At 41.2% G+C, this 19409-nt stretch overlaps 1 protein-coding gene across 1 annotated transcript in view; it reads left to right on the top strand.

The window, feature by feature from the left end:
• The window catches only part of LOC108700350 (synaptic vesicle glycoprotein 2A), a 79379-nt gene that overhangs the window by 37062 nt on the left and 22908 nt on the right, over positions 1–19409 (top strand). The window lies entirely within an intron of this gene.

Here is a 19409-nt window from a genome sequence, read left to right as displayed (position 1 = left end):
ATCGTTATATATAATTCAGCCTGCGGGTCTCCATCTGTTACTGAACTTCAACTCCCAGTATTGGTGGCTGGGTATACTGGGAGTTGGTGGTTTGGTATGCTAGGAGTTGCAGGTAAACAACAATCGTAGGTTGCAAGATGAACCTGACTGGCTGATGCACCAATGTTTTCCTATTTCTGTAACCTTGATATGAGCTAAGTAGGGACCTGACCAAAGACTGGAACGCCAAGTGGAGCCAACAAAAGCCAAAAAAGCACTTCTGTGCACTCAGTCCCAGAGCTGCAACCATTTCCCATAAAAAATGGAGTTTCTTTCTTCCTGAATAAGAAATGGCTCTTTTAAAGCCCCACAATGTATGGAGCCAGTAGCAGTCATTGTTGGTGGGAAACCCCATAAAGTCCCCAAGGTCATAGTTGTTTTTTTCATGGAAAAAAATGATGCTATATTCAGGGAATTAAAATGTAGCTGAAACTAATTATCAAAATATTGTACAGGTATCCAGAAACCAGTTATCCAGAAAGCTCTGAATTACAGAAAGGCCGTCTTCCATAGACTGCATTAGAATTTTCAAATTTTAAACAATGATTTCCTTTTTCTCTGTAATAATAAAACAGTATCTTGTACTTGATCCCAACTAAAATATAATTAATCCCCCTGGTGACCACAGCATCACTGTGGTCACCAGGGGGAGATGTACCTAATGCATTTGCATCTGATGCGTTTTGAGCACAACTAAAAATGTTTGAAATCTGGTGGCTGTCATTTTAGTTGGGGAAGCATGTGCCCTATCCTTTCAGAGCATTCAAGCAGGCCACTGTGGGAACCACTTGGTTAGGAGGCAGCGGTAGCTCCAGTATTACCTTCATTCAATAGGTGCAACGGAGCTAGATTCTGAACAGGAGACAGGTAGGACCTACCCAGTACAGCTATATGGAAGTGTGAGCAACGCCTTTTGATAAATTAAAACAGAAAAGGAACTCTTAACTCCCAAAATAAACAGGATCTCAGCCCTCGTGTGCAACGCCTTTTGATGCCTGAACCTCTAATGAATAGAATTTTTTTTCCATGCACTCTTGGGAAATTTTAATGTATGCAACTGTGCTAGCAGCCTTAAAGTGGACCTGTCACCCAGACACAAAAAGCTGTATAATAAAAGTTCTTCTCAAACTAAACATGAAATCCAATTTCTATTTTTTATTAAAGCGTTCACAGCTGTCAATCCAATATTGTCTGTCCCTCCTCTGTGCCTTAGGCATAGAGGCGGGGCAGACAATTATTTTCACTTTCCATTCAGCACTTCCCAGATGTCACTGCTCTCCCCACACATTCTCCCGTTCTCTTCCCCATTTAATTGTGTAGCCAGGACATGGGAATGGACATCAGGTCCCCCATTCTGGTGCACAAACAAGATTCTGAGATGATACAAGACTTGTCTTAATAACAATGTCCACAAAATGGCTCCTGCCTGCTTGCTATAATTATTAATTCCCAGACTGGAGGAAACAAGATTCAAATAATTTCTATAGTGTAATTAAAGTTTATTTTGCTTGATTAATTTGATAAAATATGATTATTAATAATTTTTCTGGGTGACCGGTCCTCTTTAAATGAACCCCTAATGCAGACGTGCCCACTATACCAATGAGAGGTCTACTTTTAGTGATGTTGTCCCATTATGATCTACACCTATAAAACATTGTTAGCATTCTGTTCCATGGAAAATATGACTTAAATATTGATTTCTGAGCAAATATGTATTGTTATATTTAACAACCAACTATTTCTTATGTAACCGTAACATAATAAATATCTGAATAAAAAGAATGAAACAGGAGGGTGATATAGACAAGCTGTTTGATGATAGTGTCTTGACAGAGCCGTAACTAGAGGGGGGCAGGCCCTGGCGCGGGACGTGCAGCCAGGCCCCGCCCCCTCCGTACGGCCAGAAACGGCCGCATTAGAACAGTGGCGCGAGCTGCCGGGGGGGCCCTGAGGGGGTGCGGGCCCTGGCTCAATCGCACCCCCTGCTCCCCCGGTAGTTACGCCACTGTGTCTTGAGATCTACTGATCACGAGCTAAAAGTCTACTGGTAGATCCCAATCCTCCTTTTGGGCACCCCTGCCCTAATGAGTATTAAGTAGGGTTGCACCAAAATCCACTAAAGATCTGAAAGATTCGGCTGAATATGGAAACAAATCCAAATTTGCACATGCAAATTAGAGGCAGGAAAGTAAAAAGGGGAAAAACATTTTATACTTCCTTGTTTTGTGACGAAAAGTCACATGATTTTCCTCCCCGCCCTAATTTACATATGAAAATTAGGATTTGGATTCGGTTCGGCCAGGCACAAGGATTCGGCCGAATCTGAATCAAGATGAATCAAGATCCAAATTAAGGAAAGATCCATTATCCGGAAAGCCCCAGGTCCTGAGCATTCTGGATAACAGGTCTTTCATCCCTTTTCAGAAACGTAATTAAAGGAGAAGGAAAGGGGCTCTTTACTTAGTTAGGCACCCCCAAGTGATTGTATTTATTTACCTGACACCCCGGGTCAGTGCGACTATCAGGAGAAAACTGCACCGGCTCTGGGTTTATCCAGTGAGCACCACGGAATGATCGGCTTCTGGCTTCTTCTTTCTTCACGTGGGTGCCGAACATTAACAAAGAAGTCGGCTATTTCGTTCTACTGCGCATGCGTCTTCCCCGGGAAATTGGAGAAAGAAGATGAAGGATTAAAACAAAGAAGGAATAAGGCTTGGCATGGGAACCCAGAGGGTTACCCCCAGTCCGACAATGAGTAGAATGAAATAGACAACTTTTTCGTTAAAGTTCGGCTTCTTGCTGTAATGTGCATGCGCAGCCACGAGAAGAAAGGAGGGAAGGGGGTCTATGTAGGGTAGGGGGGAAGGAGGGAGGGCGTTTTTTTAGCTAATGGTTGAATTCTCCTTTAAGGCACTTGTCCAGCCTGCAGTTCTCTGTGGCCTCCTGTGATATTTGACATCACAGCTGTGACATAGTCAAAGAATTTCCCAGCTTCCTGTCGTCCATGGCTGGACATGTATTTTGCACCATTATGGAATTACATGACGAGAAATAGATATGTCCAACCTACATTGTCCTTTTGTAAGAAAACTGTAAGTAGTCAGGCAGCTGGGAGAAACCTTCAGTGGATACCAATTGGATATTGGGAGGGCAGGAGACCATGAGGTACAGGTCTAATATTGCACCTAATGTAATAGGTTTTTTGGGCAGTCTACAAAAGACGTTTTTTGGCCCTCTATTTGGGCAAACGTTCTGTGCTGTGCAGGAACCAGTTATAGAAAAGGCCCTGCACCCTTTAAAATAATAACTGGATTAGATCATAGTGTTATACTGGACAATCAGATCCCAAGGCTGGCTCTACTGGGAACTCCCAGCATCCCCATGGCACATCCGCTAACAATAGATCCAGGGAATTGTAGTTTCTCCACAGCTCCATTGCCAACAAGCGTTTCTGTTTGATGTTGAATATACTGATGGTTCTAAGTAACAGCCAGAAGCCAAACAAGGAGCAGAATGAGTTGTAAGTCATGTGGATTTATGTTATAATAAATAATGAGATTTAATTAATAGAGCAATAACATGATCAATCCATTGTGTTCCTGGCATTAGCCGACGCGTTTCATGTTGGAGGCTCTTTTCGCTGGGAGTGCGTCCAATGGCTCGAATGGTTCCTGCCGGCTCCAGGCAAGAGCAGATTCATCCAAACGCCCACGTACAAATCCAAGTGACTAGCGAACGAGAGGGACCTTTGCAAATCGAGGAGACGTGGAGCAGTGCAAGTGCGCTGATTGAAATGACTGTATGACTTGCTGTATCAGAAGTAGGTCACCTCTGAAGCATGACACATTATATGGCTCCCCTCTCTTGTGCGTCTTCTGCAGTCAAAGATAAATGAAAATATTTAGTGCTGAGCCCGGCTTAGATGCTTTCACTCCCTCCGATGGAAGGAACAATAATCCATCCTAATGAAAATGTGTATAGTGGATATATATGTTCTCAGGCTGATCTCACACTCCATTATCTTGAGTTGTTACAAAGACAAGTCACGGAAGAGACATGATGTCATGAGAATAGTCATGAGAATAGTCACATAGGATTCCTGATGAAGGTATCATGCATGAATGACCAAGAGAATTCACTAGGCATATATAAGAAAACCCACGGGAGGAAAAAGGAGAAAGACAAATGACAGAGAAAGACTAACAGAAGAACAAGAGGTCAACTGTGAGTAAAAGGAGCAGATTTACTAAAGGGCGAAGTGGCCGTCGCTGGTAAAAATTCGCTAAGAATCCGATCCGCAGGGACTTTGCCAATTAGCTAAAAGGTGTAGGGGACAATTCAATAGCGAAAGAGGCGTTATAAACAAAGTTTCGCACCCTTTCGCCAGGCGAATAATCGCTCACAAATCCACTAAAGTGTGAATTTTCCATTACGTTACCTCTTTCGTCCGTTATCCTGAAAGCTTCAAATTATGGGAAGGCCACCTCCCATAGACTCTAAAAAAATTATTTCCTTTTTCTCTGTAATAATAAAACAGTAACTTTTACTTGATCCAAACTTAGATAATTAATTGGTGTCAAAACAATCCTATTGGGTCTAATTAATGTTAAAAGTACCGGCCCAGGGTAAGTTAGTGTATCATTGGTCATTTTTGGCTGCTGGTTGTTACTATTAGGGACTGATGTATTTGTCATAGAAATGATGGCCTCACTGAGAGTAAGTTCCTATCTCTTTTGCTACACTCATTTGGTCATAAGGGGTTTTAATGTAACTAAAATGTAGAGCTAAGTAAAGCGATATAATTAGGGACAAATCATCTCCAGTTCTGGTAACTGATTGCGACCAATCATTTGGTCTACTGGTCAACTGGGCTACTGTTGAAATGGCGTGATCACCTTTAAAAGAACTTTTGGTATGATGTAGAGAGTAGGGATGCACCGAATCCAGGATTTGGTTCGGTATTTTGGCCAGGATTCTGCCTTTTTCAGCAGGATTCAGATCTGGCCGAATCCTTAAGCCCAGTCGAACTGAATTCTTAAAATCACGTGACTTTTTGTCTCTTTTTCCCTTCCCTCCCCCAATTTGCATAAACAAACTATGATTCATATTCAGTCTGGTCTTCAGCCGAATCTTTTACAAAAGATTTGAGGGTTCAGCTGAATATAAAATAATGGATTTGATGCATACCTAGTAAAGATTAATATTTTGAAACAATTTGCAATTGGTTTTAATTTTTGTATTAGTTGTGGTTTTTGAGCTTTTTAGCTTTTTATTCAGCAGCTCTCCAGTTTGCAGTTTCAGAGGTCCACATTGCCCTAGCAACCATGCATTGATGCAATGAGAGACTGCAATCTGAATAGGAGAGGCCTGAAGTGAAAGAGGAGTAATAAAAAGCAGCAATAACAATACATCGTTTTTAGATGGGGTCAGTGACCCCCATTTGAAAGCCAGCAGCAGTCATAAGGAGGCAAATAATTGAAAAACTATAAAAAAGAAAAAGTGAAGGCCACTTGAAAAGATGCTTATAATTAGCCATTCTATAACATACTAAAAGTGAATTTAAAGGCGATCCACCCCTTTAAAGGCAGATACAGAATTGGTTGCTTTGGGTTACTAGACCCCGCACTATTGTAACTCAAGGGTAAGGGTAGAACCAGTTAGTAGAATCTACTGCCCCTGATGCAAAATGTGCACAAGCTACTGCCCTACCAGCCTCCTAGTGGGACCAGTGATGATGGGGAAGGGTCTTATTGCAGTTGTAACACCAGTTCCACCATTAGTTCCGCCATTGGCACTTCTTGCTCTACACAACGAGTTCAAAGGGGCTCATTTCTAAACACTGGGAAACACAATAATTAACTTTTTTTCCAGAGAGCTGCAATTTGAAGACTGAAAACAACCACTAATTAGTTGCTATATGGGTTACTGCCCAATTGTAAATGTGTTCAGTGTTTATAAATGAGCCCCAGTTGTGTTTTGCCATCGGCCAGTTAAAGTGATACTGGGAAGAACTAGAATCAATAAGTACAGGTATGAGATCTGTTATCTGGAAACCCGTTATCCAGAAAGCTCAGAAATATGGAAAGGCCGTCTCCCATAGTCTTCATTTTATCCAAATAATACACAATTGAAAACAATTGTTTCCTTTTTCTCTGTATATGTATGGGATCCGCTACCCCATTGTCTCCAATTTTCTCCAAATAATTTAAATTTTTGAAATATATTTATTTTTCTCTGTAATAATCTGATCCCAACTAAGATATAATTAATCCATGTTGGAGGTAAAACCAATTTATTGGGTTTATTTAATGTTTACATAATTTTCTAGTAGACTTAAGGTATGAAGATCTAAATTACAGAAATATCTATTATCAAGAAACCCCCAGGTCCCAAGCATTCTGGATAACAAGTTCCATACCTGTAATAATAAAACAGTAGCTTGTACTTAATCCTAACTAAAATATAATTAATCCTTATTGGAAGCAAACTCATCTTATTGGGTTTATTTAATGTTTACATGATTTTAGAGTAGATTTAAGGTATGAAGATCCAAATTACAGAAATATCCATTATCAGGAAATCCCCAGGTCTCAAGCATTCTGGATAACAGGTCCCATGCCTGTAATAATAAAACAGTAGCTTGTACTTGATCCCAACTAAGATATAATTAATCCTTATTGGAAGCAAAACCAGCCTATTGGGTTTATTTCATGTTTACATGATTTTCTAGTAGACATGAAGATATAAATTATGGAATGATTACTTATCCTGAAACCCCTGGTTCTGAGCATTCTGGATAACAGGTCCCCTACCTGTACCAATCTGACTTCTGCTGCTGCACCGTAGGCACTTGTGCTGATTGCAGATGCCCAGCTCAGTGTTGAGGATCTGCTACAAACACACTCAACCTGAAGAAGCGTTATATATATATAAGCACTAAGAGGTTAATATGAATGAAGTGAGCAGATATTTCCTTCTGCCATACTCTATGTTCATTCATGGATTTATTTACTTATTTATGACCACAAGGAATTCATTAGTGGGCAAAGCAAAGTTGCAGTTCGTCATTTAGTGGAGACTGAGAATTCTCCGGTTCCATCCCATGGCAATTCCATTGTTGTTTCCAGTCTATGAGAGCCTGTTATGAGCTTCGCTTTACACAGGGTGGGCATTATAAAGAGAAAGGACACCTCTCTTTATTAGAAAATATGTTCTTTTCAATAAACGCAAATTTATCTTTGAGGAAGGCTTGAGGATCTTGTGCCAAGCATCTAGTAGCCAGGTCCAACACAAGCCTGCAATATCCTGTGAAGGAAGCCCAGTGTGCAGGCAGCAAGGGGTTAAGAGGTAGACTACCTGCCCACTCATTAACACTTCCACTAATTAGTATGTGCAGGGGATGCTGAGCCTGTTTCCAAAGCATGTTCTCCAGAGACACAGGCATGGTTTGTATTTTGTTTGCAACCTGTTTGTGACAGAGCTGTGAGATATGTGCTGAATACTGTAATTGCCAGCAATGGAAAGGCAAGCATAAAAGAAAGCATTAGAGGGTTTCTTCTGTCTGCCTGATGAGGTGTCTCGTAAGGGATCATTATCAGGATAAATTGCTAGTTTCACATTGATTTGCTGCAAGAAAACTCTCTTTGCTCCCCTCCCAGGTTCCTCCAGCTATTCTTCACTCCCGCAAGTAAATAGGCATTGCTGTTTATTAATCTATACTATATACTATTATAGCTACACATTGGCACGAAATGTAGAATGAAAAAACTGAGGGCACAGGGAGAAACCTAAAAAGAAATAAAGGGAGATAAAAAGAAAAATAGTAGGGAAAAAAGATACAAAAAAAACAAAAAAGAAAGAGAGATAAGAGAGTAGATGATTGGAATAAGTATAGATGTAGAAAAGAAGATGGAAAGGAACAAAGGAAGGAATGGGAAGGAGGGAAAAGAAAAAACGACAGAAAAGGAAAAATAGTGGAAAAAAGATACAAGAAAGCAAAATAGAAAGATAGATAAGAGAGTAGTTGATTAGAAGAAGTATAGATGTAGAAGAGAAGATGGAAAGGAACGAAGGAAGGAATGGGAAGGAGGGAAAAGAAAAAACAAAAGAAAAGGAAAAATAGTGGAAAAAAGATACAAAAAAAAAACAAAAGAGAAAGAAAGATAAGAGAGTAGGTGATTGGAAGAAGTATAAATGTAGAAAAGAAGATGGAAAGCAACAAAGGAAAGAATGGGAAGGAGGGAAAAGAAAAAAGAAAAAAAAAGAAAAGGAAAAATAGTGGAAAAAAGATACAAGAAAGCAAAATAGAAAGGGAGATAAGAGCAAGTTGATTGGAAGAAGTATAGATGTAGAAAGGGATGGCTGCAAAAGCAAACGAAGACTTTTAAAAATAATTTTTAAAAACAAAAAGAGCGGAGGCAAGCCTTGTTTTTATTTGATAGCAGCATTTAATACTGAAAACAGCACTTCATTCTCCGATTCTCTTTTACTCTAAGGCACTGGGGGGTTGCGTTTTTTTAGACAGTTCTCGAATAGACTTGTTAAGCTTTGAGACCGCAGTCCCCAGTGTCCTGCCTTTCTCCCCGTGTGGTGTCCCAGGGCCTAGAAACAAGGAGATTTTGGGACAACTCCGCCTCTATTCTATTTTCATTTTCAATCTTTTATTTCATGAATTGCTAGCCATTTAATCATTTCAATAAGATCTTTTTTTAAGAAGTAACAACTTGATTTGTATTTAGCACTTTAATTAATTGATAGATGAATTCATATGTTGATTGGCATTTTTTGGAAGCACTGGCACTTTAATTAATGGACTTATAACTCGAGTTAATAATTGAAATATGGTTCTTAAGTGGTTTAAATGAATTCATAAATGAATCAATATTTATATTGAAAGATCAATTGAGCTGTGTGTTAGCAATAAATTAATTATATATCATTGCACTATATATCAAGCACTGAGCACTTTCACCTTTTTTACACTTTGTCATTTATATTTTAAATTAATTGTGACAAACAAAATAAACAGATAAGTGTGGGGTTACTACTTTTCCTTTATTGGTTCTTTATTGGTTCACATTGGATAATCCTATCACAGTAACTACACAGAATCAACACCTCTGTGAGTTTCAGGTGTCCCCTCTTTGAAGAGTTACAATGTGCCATTGTGATTGGATTAGTGGAAGAGTTTATATGCCGAGAATTTCCCACAACAGTCAGTTGTACTGAAGAAGCTGCTCGGATGAGTAGTGAAAGGTCTTCAATAATTACTCAGCAAGTCCAGTTGTTTTTTGAATTACTTATATTAGATATACCATGACCTGGATCAATGAAAATCTTCATAGTCATATCTCTAAGCTGTGGAATTACATACAAATATCTTATGGTTTATCATGTGATAACTCCTTTGAAGTCTATGGGAAATTCTAGCAACAAGAAATCTATTTCTGCATGAATGTGACCTGGCCCATAAACATGAGGCTTAGTTGGGCCTACTCACCTTTCTGTGCTCATGTGCTCTTAAAAATTTGAGCAAAAACGGGAAATTTGTGCACACTTGTCCAAAAAGAATTTGGGGGAATGTTGAGTGTAGCCAGGAGAAGTGACATCATCAGAAGTGGGCGGGGGCAGAAAAAAGTTTAAAAACATGCCACGTATGGCTACTCCAGCTTCTGGCTTTTTCTTATAACACAACAGAAGGGCTATAGAGTTGATCAGGAGGTTGTGGGAGAGGGGAGGTGGGATGTATATATAGGATATTGCTGCATTACTTAGAGCTACACTCAATAATTACCCTCCTAATGCTCCTGATTTTTAGCAGCATTTTTGTTCCCATTGCCGTTCCCCTAGAGCAAATGTGTATAAATGTCACGCTTCACAGGCGCTGACTCACAATGCTGAGGTCTCCTCCTGGGCCACAAAGCCACGTTTAACTCTATATCCGCGAAGACCTGGCAAAACTGGTGTGGAATGCTTTGCAGGCAGCTCTCTGGCAAGGATTGGGTTAAAGGCCCCCCAACCGTTTCTTGCGCTCCGCAAACATTTCCTTTACAGATTGCCTTCGGATCTCTTCCCTCGGTTTAACATCTTGATTATGTATTCATGTCGCAATCCTCCAGCGGTTTTCTGTTTTGAAGCAAATATTGATGTTACAATATTATTTACATGTTGTTTAATTCCGAAGCCTGGATGAATGAGATATTCTATTTATTGGCTATTAGTAGGGCTGCCACCTTTTGGTCTGGTTGACTCTAAGCAGGGGGCGGGACTGTGATGCAAAGGGGGCGGGGCGTCAGTGCTGCAGGGGGTCGTGATGTCAGGGGTGGGGCTATGACATGGTGATCGGCCTATCTCTGCATCAATCATAGGGAATCCTGCTTGTTTTTTTAAAAAAATCCTAGGAATTAGGTGTCATTTAGAGGCCCTTGGCCCAGGCAGATCATCTCTTTCAGCTCCTCTTATTATTTATCTTTTTGCTTAGACCCATTTAAAGGAAGAGGAACGATTTTTAATCCATTTCCCTTTACCCAGTAGAGGGCCCCAGCGTGTACCTGCAAAAATAGTTTTTCCAAAAACCGCTCCTGTTTCCTGCAGATGTATTGGTATTTTTTTGTTTTTGACATTTTCTTGATTATAATAGAGTCTATGGGAGGTGACCTTGCTGTAATTCTGAGCTTTCTAGATAATGGGTTTCCGGATAACTAATCCCAAACCTGTACAGTAGATTATACATAAATTGCTTGAAGACTGTGTTGGACGGATGCCTCCTAGTGCCAACCAGACAACCTGGCATCCAGGACTCAGAGTAAATGTATTTCACAGGCGAATAGTAACAAATTGGCTCAAGCGAGGTATATTTGTTAATACTATTGGGCTGAATGGGTTGGGGTGTCCACAAACAAACCAATTATGAAGTTATATACAAGGCCTGACCAGTAAAAATAATACTTGATGCTAAGTGGGGCCCATTATGGCCTAGGCCAGACAGAGACTCCTCTAGTATTCAACCCTCTAGTCTAGTATTTTGACCCTGCTTTGAGGTTTACTATACAGGTATGGGATCCATTATCCAGAAACCTGTTATCCAGAAAGTTCCAAATTGTGGACAGATGTCTCCCATAGACTCCATTATAATCAAATAATCCAAATGTTTAAAAATGATTTCCTTTTTCTGTGTAATAATAAAACAGTGTCTTGTACTTGATCCCAACTAAGATATAATTAATCCTTATTGGAGGGTTTACCGTATATACTCGAGTATAAGCCGTCCCGAGTATAAGCCGAGGTACCTAATTTTACCTCCAAAAACTGGGAAAGCTTATTGACTCGAGTATAAGCCTAGGGTGAGAAATGCAGCAGCTTCTGGTAACTTTCAATCAAAAAATTGAGGGTTTCTGCTCCCATTGGAGATGCAGGCGACCATTCTTGGACGCCGGCGAATATTCTTGGAGACTATTCTTAGGCGCCGGCGACTATTCTTAGGTGCCGGCGACTATTCTTAGGTGCCGGCGACTATTCTTAGGCAGGTAGCCGAGGTAGAGTTTTTCAGCATATTTTGGGGGCTGAAAAACTCGGCTTATACTCGAGTATATACGGTATTTAATGTTTACATGATTTTTTAGTAGACTTAAGGTATGAAGATCCAAATTAAGGAAAGATCCATTATCCGGACAACCCCGGGTCAAGAGCATTCTGGATAACAGGTCCCATACCTGTAGTTGTAAATCCACTAATTCGGCTACTTTTCCTTCCTCTGTTCCCACTAATCATAGGTTTTGACAGATTGATATCATAGAAGCCGGGGGAAGCCGGCGGAAATACAGTAAATATGTCTGAGTTTCAGTCAATGAAAAGCTGAAAAGGCAGAAAAATCAATGCCGAGTCTGCACCACGATGAAGTGAACAAATAAAACTATGTTAATGTAAACCCAATTGATTTCACTGAACAGGGAACTTGGCAAACAGAGGCGAGTGGCGAGTTTTTGTGTGAATGGCCAAGGTTTAGTTTAGACCATAGTAACCGATTAAATCACAACTGTCTGTGCAACAACTAACAAACATGTCACTTATTCCTGTGCATGAAAGTGTCTTTGGGGTTTACAGTCAATCCTAATTGTATTACTGTTTTATTAGCCTGTCTGCTCTGTATAGTTGCCACCTTTAAGCCTGGTTGAATCAGGGAAGGACCGTGACTCAATGGGGGTGGGTCTGTGATGCTGTGGGGGGCGGGGCTATGACATGGCAATCGGCCAATCACCAATCATAGGGAAGCCTGCCCGGTTTGAAACAGCAAAAGGTCGTGAGTTTTCTCCACAAGTAAAGACCAAAAATATGATTAAAAAGTCTAATAATTTATTAGGACATACAGGTGATCGCCTAACGCGTTTCGTGCCTACTGGGGCACTTACAGGCTAATTTGGCAGTTTCGACCCAGGCAGCCCTTCACAAAAACCGGGCTTTCTGGGTCAAAACAAGACTGGTGGCAACTCTTGCTCTGTAACTGTACACAGGTATGGAATCTGTTAGCTGGCTCCTATAGACTCCATTTTAGCCAAATTATTCAAATTTATGAAAATGATTTGCTTTTTCTCTGTAATAATAAAACAGTAGCTTGTATTTGATCCCAACTAAGATATAATTAATCCTTATTGGAAGCAAAACCAGCCTATTGGGTTTATTTAATGTTTATATGATTTTCTTGTAGACGTTAGGTATGAAGAGCCAAATAACAGAAAAATCCGTTATCTGGAAATGCCCAGGACCCAGGAATTCTGGATAACAGGTCTCATACCTGTATATATGGGACCTGTGACTCATAAAACCTCCAAGCCATTGTTGCTTTATTGTGGGTGAGGAGTTGGAGATCACATGGGGCCTGAGGGAAAAAGCACGACCCACCTAAACAATTTAATAGGATACCGCCGGTCTCAATTTATTTAAGAAAGAATCTGCCATGTGACTATACTAAACTTTTTTGCCCATTTGGCTGCCACCAGTTTAGCAGCACATTAAAGGGGTGATTCCCCTTTAAGTGAACTTTTAGTATGTTAAAGAATGATTTATTCTAAGCATTTTTTCAATTGGCCTTCATTATATCGTTTTATAGTTTTTGAATGATTCGCCTTCTTTTTCTGACTATTTCCAGCTTTCAAATGGGGGTCACTCACCCCATATAAAAAACAAATGTACTGTAAGGCTACACATTTAGGGGGTCGGGTTTTTTCGGTGCAAAACTCTAATTTTTATTTTTTTTCAAAACTCGAATTTTTGGGGATTTAAGTCCCATGATGCAAAAAGTCAGAATCCGAAAATCCGCTATCTCAGATCTGCTGAGGTTGTACATGTCAATGGGGGAGGTCCATATCCCATTTGGAAGTTTCTGTGGTCTGCACTGGAATTAGTCCAAAAATACGACTATTTCCCACTTTTCGGTCAAAAATCGAGATTTGGAAAGAAACTCAGAAAAAAAGCACATTTCGGGTTTTCGCTTGATTTTATTGAGTTTTCCCCCGATCCGATTAAATTATGCCTAAAAAATTAGGTCAAAACGTGGATTCTAATTTGGATATTGATAAATAACCCCCTTAATGTTACAGCTACTTTTTATTTCTCATCTTTCTATTCAGACCCTCTCCTATTCATATTCCAGTCTCTTATTCCAATCAATGCATGGTTGCTAGGGTAACTTGGGCCATAGCAATCAGATTGCTTTAACAGAAAGGTCTATATAAATACACCTGTAAACCCTCAAAGTAATGCTGCTCTGAGTCCTCTGTCAAAAGAAACACCACATTTCTTTCCTTCTATTGTGTACTCATGGGCTTTTGTATCAGACTTCCTGTTTTCAGCTTAAACCTCCAGGGCTAGGGCTTGAGCATGCTCAGTTTGCTCCTCTTTCAACCCCACCTTTCCCCCCCTCCCTCCTCCTCTTCCTGCTGTAATCTGAGCACAGAACTATAAGTGAGCCGGGAGAGACTCAGGCAGGAAGTGATGTCACACCAAGCTAATATGGCAGCTGCTATCCTAAACAAACAGAGAACTTCTACAGCTTTTACTCAGGTATGGTAAACATTCTACAGAATAAATATAACATTCTAGCTTGCACTATTGCAGCTAATCTATTGGCAATAAAATGAGTATGTAGCTTTCCTTCTCCTTTAAAGATGAACAAACCCCTTTATGGATAATATGTGTTTCACAGTTCTAATGAGATTTCACAAAGCTCGTGGGTCTCCTGTTGGTTTATATATAATAGCTATACAGAACGGTTCTTCCGTGTCTCAGTGGGTGATGCTTTCATCTGCCGTGAGCTACTGATTCCATTATCAAACCCATTATAAAATATTACAACCTGTTATATGTTTATCTTTGCTAAATGCCAGGGAGCCTTTTAGAAAGCGATCCCCCCTGACTGGCTGCTCCTTGATATTCCTTTGTTCGTATGTGTGAAATCATAATCACCCTCAGCTCTTATTAAACTCACCGGGTCTGAACTTCTTTATCTTGGCAGGATATAAGGCTTCACTAATGCAGTACAATGGTGTATTCATATTTTAATTATGTTAGTATATATAATATATATAATAATATATATAATACAGTATATATATATATATATATATATATATATACACATACACATACAGTATATAATTATATAATATATTAATTATATTAATATATTAATGGCAGGGGTAAACATTATAACCATGGAAATTAAACACCTATCATCATTTATCATGCCTGTGTGCCGTCGGTCTTACATTGTTTCAGTGATTACTCTGACCTTTTAAATTCTCCTGCTGTGTTGTACTTTGCCGACGCATTCACCTAATAAATAGGACGAGGCTGATCCCCAAATTTCAGTAATTAATGGTAGGGATGCATCGATTCCACAATTTTGGATTCAGCCGAACCCCCGAATCCTTCGCGAAAGATTCGGCCGAATACCGAACCAAATCCTAATTGGCATATGCAAATTAAGGGTGGGTAGGGGAAAACATTTTCTTCTTCCTTGTTTTGTGACAAAATGTCATGCGATTTTGCATATTCAAATTAGGATTCGGTTCGGCTGGCAGAAGGATTTGGCCGAATCCAGATCCTGCTGAAAAAGTCAGAATCCTAGCCGAATCCGGAACCGAATCCTGGATTTCAGTGCATCCCTAATTAATGGTGATCTGGGGTCTATGTAGGCTTTGACATTCTAGTATTCTACTTAAACAGTTAAAGTGGTCACACAAGGGCTAATGACTTACGTTCGCCGACTGATTGACCCATGAGCCAAAAAGAAGGAGAACGTATTAGGGGTCACGCATAGTATTAGCTGCACCCCAGTCCCCAAATTGACTGACATACTTAGTACAGGTACATGGATATCAGTCAGGATCTCCAGGCCAACATATACTTACCAATTCTCGTTTCTTTCAAACTGTCAGTCTTAAGGTGGCCATACACGGATAGATCCGCTCGTTTGGCGATGTCGCCAAACGAGCGGATCTCCCTCCGATATGCCCACCTTGAGGTGGGCAATATCGGGCTGATCCGATCGTGGGCCCTAGGGCCCAACGATCGGATCCTAGCGTTCGCCAAACGGGCGGTCGGATCGCGGAACCGCATCAACGAACAGATGCGGCCGCGATCCGACAGGATTTTTAACCCCATCCGATCGAGATCTGGCCGACTTTCGGCCAGATCTCGATCGGGGAAGCCCGTCGGGGGCCCCCATACACGGGCCAATAAGCTGCCGACTTGGTCTGTCGGCAGCTTTTATCGGCCCGTGTATGGCCACCTTTAGATTTAGATTGGATAGAGCTGTATTTAGTGGGGTGCAATTAGGGTTTGCCTGGGTCCCAATAGTAGCCAATCAGATTGCTGACCTGCGAGAATGCTGCTAATTGGTTGCTGTAATAATTGCGAATTTCATTTCATTTACTCTAGCGCTATTGATGACATTTCTACAAAAAAATTATACAAACCAATGAGCTCCTAGTTGGACATATATACTCCTAAATAAGTCCCCTGGCTGACAGATGTTCCAACAGAGAGGATATAAACTACCACCCTCTGACACCCAAACTAATGTTCAACACTCAATACCAGCTACAAACCATATTCATCAACATACAATGATACTTAGATTGTAAGCACTACCTAAGGGGCAAGTATTGTAAGCACCATCTCTCCCCATTATCCCACAGTCACACTCCCTTCCCAGAGACTATTATCCCACTGTTACTATAGGCACCATCTCTCCCTACTATACCTGCTATCCCACAGTCACACTCCCTTCCCAGAGACTATTATCCACTGTTACTATAGGCACCATCTCTCCCTACTATACTGCTATCCCACAGTCACACTCCCTTCCCAGAGACTATTATCCACTGTTACTATAGGCACCATCTCTCCCTACTATACCTGCTATCCCACAGTCACACTCCCTTCACAGAGACTATTTTCCACTGTTACTATAGGCACCATCTCTCCCTACTATACCTGCTATCCAACAGTCACACTCCCTTCCCAGAGACTATTATCCACTGTTACTATAGGCACCATCTCTCCCTACTATACCTGCTATCCCACAGTCACACTCCCTTCCCAGAGACTATTATACCACTGTTACTATAGGCACCATCTCTCCCTACTATACCTGCTATCCCACAGTCACACTCCCTTCCCAGAGACTATTATCCACTGTTACTATAGGCACCATCTCTCCCTACTATACCTGCTATCCCACAGTCCACACTCCCTTCCCAGAGACTATTATCCACTGTTACTATAGGCACCATCTCTCCCTACTATACCTGCTATCCCACAGTCACACTCCCTTCCCAGAGACTATTATCCACTGTTACTATAGACACCATCTCTCCTACTATACCTGCTATCCCACAGTCACACTCCCTTCCCAGAGACTATTATCCACTGTTACTATAGACACCATTTCTCCCTACTATACCTGCTATCCCACAGTCACACTCCCTTCCCAGAGACTATTATACCACTGTTACTATAGGCACCATCTCTCCCTACTATAGCTGCTATCCCACAGTCACACTCCCTTCCCCAGAGACTATTATCCACTGTTACTATAGACACCATCTCTCCCTACTATACCTGCTATCCCACAGTCACACTCCCTTCCCAGAGACTATTATCCACTGTTACTATAGACACCATCTCTCCCTACTATACCTGCTATCCCACAGTCACACTCCCTTCCCAGAGACTATTATCCACTGTTACTATAGACACCATCTCTCCCTACTATACCTGCTATCCCACAGTCACACTCCCTTCCCAGAGACTATTATCCACTGTTACTATAGACACCATCTCTCCCTACTATACCTGCTATCCCACAGTCACACTCCCTTCCCAGAGACTATTATCCACTGTTACTATAGACACCATCTCTCCCTACTATACCTGCTATCCCACAGTCACACTCCCTTCCCAGAGACTATTATCCACTGTTACTATAGACACCATCTCTCCCTACTATACCTGCTATCCCACAGTCACACTCCCTTCCCAGAGACTATTATCCACTGTTACTATAGACACCATCTCTCCCTACTATACCTGCTATCCACAGTCACACTCCCTTCCCAGAGACTATTATCCACTGTTACTATAGACACCATCTCTCCCTACTATACCTGCTATCCCACAGTCACACTCCCTTCCCAGAGACTATTATCCCACTGTTACTATAGGCACCATCTCTCCCTACTATACCTGCTATCCCACAGTCACACTCCCTTCCCAGAGACTATTATCCCACTGTTACTATAGACACCATCTCTCCCTACTATACCTGCTATCCCACAGTCACACTCCCTTCCCAGAGACTATTATCCACTGTTACTATAGACACCATCTCTCCCTACTATACCTGCTATCCCACAGTCACACTCTCTTCCCAGAGACTATTATCCACTGTTACTATAGGCACCATCTCTCCCTACTATACCTGCTATCCCACAGTCACACTCTCTTCCCAGAGACTATTATCCACTGTTACTATAGACACCATCTCTCCCTACTATACCTGCTATCCCACAGTCACACTCCCTTCCCAGAGACTATTATCCACTGTTACTATAGGCAACATCTCTCCCTACTATACCTGCTATCCCACAGTGACACTCCCTTCCCAGAGACTATTATCCACTGTTACTATAGGCACCATCTCTCCCTACTATACCTGCTATCCCACAGTCACACTCCCTTCCCAGAGACTATTATCCACTGTTACTATAGGCACCATCTCTCCCTACTATACCTGCTATCCCACAGTGACACTCCCTTCCCAGAGACTATTATCCACTGTTACTATAGGCACCATCTCTCCCTACTATACCTGCTATCCCACAGTGACACTCCCTTCCCAGAGACTATTATCCACTGTTACTATAGACACCATCTCTCCCTACTATACCTGCTATCCCACAGTCACACTCCCTTCCCAGAGACTATTATCCACTGTTACTATAGACACCATCTCTCCCTACTATACCTGCTATCCCACAGTCACACTCCCTTCCCAGACACTATTATCCCCATTACTGTTGCATTGTATAGGAATGGCTGAAGTGTTGAGTATAGCATTTTAGCATAACTGTATTTACACTCATTCTACCTCCAGCTGCTGCTGCTCACACTTTTCTTGGACCCCCTTAAAGACAGCCATGACATTTCCAAGTCCTCCTCTCCATACCTTTAGGTGACAGAGTTGTACAGAGTTTCAGTTCATCAGGGTTTTTCATACACAAGGAACTGCCATTAAGCATTATTGTCAGTTGAATGTAGCCATTACTTTACTTATGTTCCCTGCACTAGAGCTAGAGTTAAAGCCAACTCAGAGACTGCCACCTTCTGGCACACTCTGGGCAAAGCCGCGGTAAAAAGCTGATTATAGGAAGCCTGTGATGAACAGAGCTGGGCGTTTGATAGAAGAAACAGGTTAAGGATCAAACTCTGCAGATAATAGCACAATATTAAAAGGTGGCAAAGGGCAATGCTTATGGGGACAAGTACGAGTGAGCAGAGAATGGCTGCAAATAAAGATTCCTCAAGCTGAACATAAGCCTTTTGGCTCTCCTGCTGAGATGAGGTGAAAGTTCCAAGTTATATTGCTCAATTAAGTGTCCCAAGATCCAAATGTAGTTGAAGCTTTTTCTTGAGAGTCTGACAGTGTAGAACTCACCGTGTTAAATGTATTGCCATGAAAACAACTGCAGGTGGAGCAGTGTCTCCTGTGAAATGGCTCTCATCCTCATCCTCTCCTTTATTAATACTTATTTGTCATGTGCTTTTAATTATTCCTGGCCAATTAACCCGGCGTCAATTAAATCATG

The sequence above is a fragment of the Xenopus laevis genome, chromosome 8S, assembly GCF_017654675.1.
Source record: "Xenopus laevis strain J_2021 chromosome 8S, Xenopus_laevis_v10.1, whole genome shotgun sequence".
In the NCBI taxonomy this organism is placed as follows: Eukaryota; Metazoa; Chordata; class Amphibia; order Anura; family Pipidae; genus Xenopus; species Xenopus laevis.
The sequence above is the reverse complement of the archived record's forward strand: the minus strand, read 5'-3'. Positions and strand labels throughout refer to the sequence as shown.